The 3,481-nt window shown below is 50.8% G+C and overlaps 1 pseudogene; it reads right to left on the bottom strand.

The window, feature by feature from the left end:
- Positions 1-1,096: 1,096 nt before the first annotated feature.
- Positions 1,097-3,259, bottom strand: LOC118716723 (annotated as a pseudogene).
- Between the last annotated feature and the right edge of the window lie 222 nt (positions 3,260-3,481).

The following is a 3,481-nucleotide window of genomic DNA, read 5'->3' as shown; positions in this document are numbered from 1 at the left end:
TGGAACCCAGATTCTTTGTCCGCCGGAATCGAAGAATGAATCCACAGACAGAAAGTGGTGTAGCAAAGGTGGAGATTTATTGAAGAACAAGTACAGACTCCCACACGGGGAGAGGGAAAGAGTCCCACAGAATGGACTCCTGCATGGGGAGGGGGAAAGGGTCCCACTGAGTTCTTTTTCCACTATGGCTTGTATAGGCTGCAGATCCTGGTGCCTTGATATCTTAGACTGGTTATATAGTATCTCCTGAGATCAGAGATCAAACCTCACATGGGAGGTGGGGTTCTCACCCGCTCCTTCCTTATTGTATTTTTTTTCTTTTTGGCTTTCTTCCTTCTTCTTTATTTTATAATTATTGACCTTTTGGGCTACTTCCAGCTCCCCTGTCTTATGTAAATGCAATTGTTGCTACTCCCTGCACCTGACTTCCTTGTGTTATGAGATGTATTATATTGTACCTTCTCCCAATCTGTAGCCCTGAGTTTTTCCATGGACACCAATTCTAAAAATTCCCTAACCCTGCCTATAATTCCCCTAAAATTCCTATTTCATTAGCATAATATTTTATATGTATAAAACTAGAGGCCTGGTGCACGAAATTCATGCTTTGTGGGGAGGATGGCTTCTGGGCAGCAGCTCCATGTGGTGGTAAAGGGTGCAGGTTTCACTTCAGGGTTTGGAGAGGAAGTTGGGTCTACCCCAAATGTCACAGCTGAGGTTCTTAGAAGTGGCCCAGAGAGTTCCTTCCTGCCTTCTTCCTGCCCTGACCCCAGGTCTATGGCTTAAAAATTAGAGCACCAGGCTGGGGCTGAGCATCCCAGGGGCCTTTGTAAACATGGCAAGTACAGGCAGCGGGAGCTTGAAGGAACTATAGGAACTGATGGGGGCAGCCAGAGCCATGGGTGGGCAGTGCCCATGGGGCATGGGGTGGAGGAGGTATGATCCTCCAACAGAGACAGAGAGGATGGAAATGGGGATAGAAAGAGGGACAGGAAGAGGAAAACTCAGAGGAAGCAAGAGAGAGATTGATTCAGAGAAAGATTCACAAAGAAGAGAGACAGACAGAAAGATGGAGTTCTGCTGAGTCCTGTATGAGTCAATGGGCATTTTGTGTGTGTGTCAGGGGAGGGGGGGGGCAGCAGTGTCCCAGGGCCCGCACAGGAGGTGCCAGTGTGACAGTAAGTACATCCTTGTGTTGCACTCGGGAGGAGGTGTGCTGGTCATGCAGCACCAGCTCCTTCAGAGGATTGTGCAGGTTGTAGGGCTCTGCAAAACCCAGGCCAGTGGCCGAGCAGTAGATGACACAGTGTTTGGTACTGCCGCCACCAACACGGAGCAGACACAGCAGCCCCGCTGGCTGCTCTCACGGATGAGAAAGGTACCATCCTGCTTGCCATTCAGCATTTCCTCAGCCTGCGTGCGGTTGACCTTGCCCACATACCAGGTGCATTCCTCATGGTGGGGACAGTCATCCTCATCCTCCATCAGTTCATACTGGTCTTCAGGCTCATGTGTGATTCCCAACCATTTGTTGATTTTCTTCTGCCGGGCACTTTTCTGGGTGAGCCACACCAGATACTGGTCTCGGATCTTGTGCAGCTGCATGAGGACTGGCTTCAGGCTGTTCATGTATTTATCGACCTCCCGGTTGTCCAAGGCCTGTTTCTGCAGTTCCTGTTCCAGATTCATGTGGCTGTTGTGATCTCAGCAATGCGTGACTTGAGCCGTTCTGAGTTCAGCAGGATCCTCTGCACCTCTTTTCCATTGCCCTCACGCCGGAAGCACTCCAGAGACTCCTTGCTATGCTGCTCTTGAGTCTGGCCCTGCTGTTGAGTCTGGCCCTGCTCTTCCAAGATCTTGATGGTCTCATTGAAGGCTTACTGCAGTTCCTGGGAGGTGTGTGTGTACTCCTCCTAGAGCTGGTCATTCTTGAGGCTCTTGTCCTCTGCTTCAAACCAAAGCAAGAAAAGAAATGTTTAGTTCTGATCTTCCTCACTGCAAGGCAACAGCAATCCTCAGTAGAAATAATTTCCTGCCAAAAGTTAGGTCCAAATACTTTGAGACTGAGGATTATAGGAGTGACTACATACATGGGGCAGTAACAGGCTCACATGCAGGCATAGGCACCCAGGCGTCCTCCACAATCCCACAGTCCCACACTCCCACACTCCCATAATCCCACACTCCCACAGTCCCACACTCCCATAATCCCACAATCCCACAATCACACACTCCCACACTCCCACACTCCCACACTCCCACAGTCCCATAATCCCACACTCCCACACTCCCACAGTCCCACACTCCCACAGTCCCACAGTCCCACACTCCCACAGTCCCACACTCCCACACTCCCATAATCCCACACTCCCACAGTCCCACACTCCCATAATCCCACAATCCCACAATCACACACTCCCACACTCCCACACTCCCACACTCCCACAGTCCCATAATCCCACACTCCCACAGTCCCACACTCCCACAGTCCCACACTCCCACAGTCCCACAGTCCCACACTCCCACAGTCCCACACTCCCACAGTCCTATAATCCCACAATCACACAATCACACAATCCCACACTCCCACACTCCCACAGTCCCACAGTCCCACACTCCCACAATCACACACTCCCACACTCCCACACTCCCACACTCCCACAGTCCCACACTCCCACAGTCCCACAGTCCCACACTCCCACAGTCCTATAATCCCACAATCACACAATCACACAATCCCACACTCCCACAGTCCCACACTCCCACAGTCCCACACTCCCACAATCACACACTCCCACACTCCCACACACCCAGAGTCCCACAATCCCACACTCCCACACTCCCACAGTCCCACAGTTTTCTGGCCGCACACTTCTGGCTTTTCTACTCCTCTTTAAATGGTGTTTCCTTTAGTCCCATTGCAGGTCCAGGCCCTCTTGTTGGAGAGGATTTTTTTGTTCTTTGGCATTGATGGCTGCTTACTATTTGGAATCAGTAAAGTTTCAGGAGCACTGCTGCTGCCATGAACATGTCAGTCCTAAACTCACTCATGAGACAACCGCCCATTCAATCCGCAGCTAATGCCATCCTCATTTGCAATGAGAATGTACTGTGCCGAGTTGTTTTTCAATCGGATCTTCCTCTTCCTTCCCCAGCACACTCCAAACCTACTTTGGCTGACCACCCAACCCCACAGACCTTTAAGACCTGTCCCTCTATCTCTTCCATTTTCCCCCATCAAACTGGTACCCTGTCGCATTGCCTAGGGGTGTACCTAACCCAGTGGTTGGCAAACTCAGTCAACAGAGTCAAATAGCCACAGTACAACAATAGAAATTTCTTTGAGAGCCGAAACTGACTTCTACGCATGGCCTACGAAGTTTCAATTGCACTGTACGTGCACACCCACACGTGGTATTTTGTGGAAGAGCCACACTCAAGGGGCCAACGAGCTGCAGTTTGCTGACCACTGCCCTAACTG

The sequence above is a fragment of the Pipistrellus kuhlii genome, unplaced genomic scaffold (genome assembly GCF_014108245.1).
Source record: "Pipistrellus kuhlii isolate mPipKuh1 unplaced genomic scaffold, mPipKuh1.p scaffold_m20_p_12, whole genome shotgun sequence".
In the NCBI taxonomy this organism is placed as follows: Eukaryota; Metazoa; Chordata; class Mammalia; order Chiroptera; family Vespertilionidae; genus Pipistrellus; species Pipistrellus kuhlii.
This window is presented reverse-complemented; position numbering and strand designations above follow the sequence as displayed.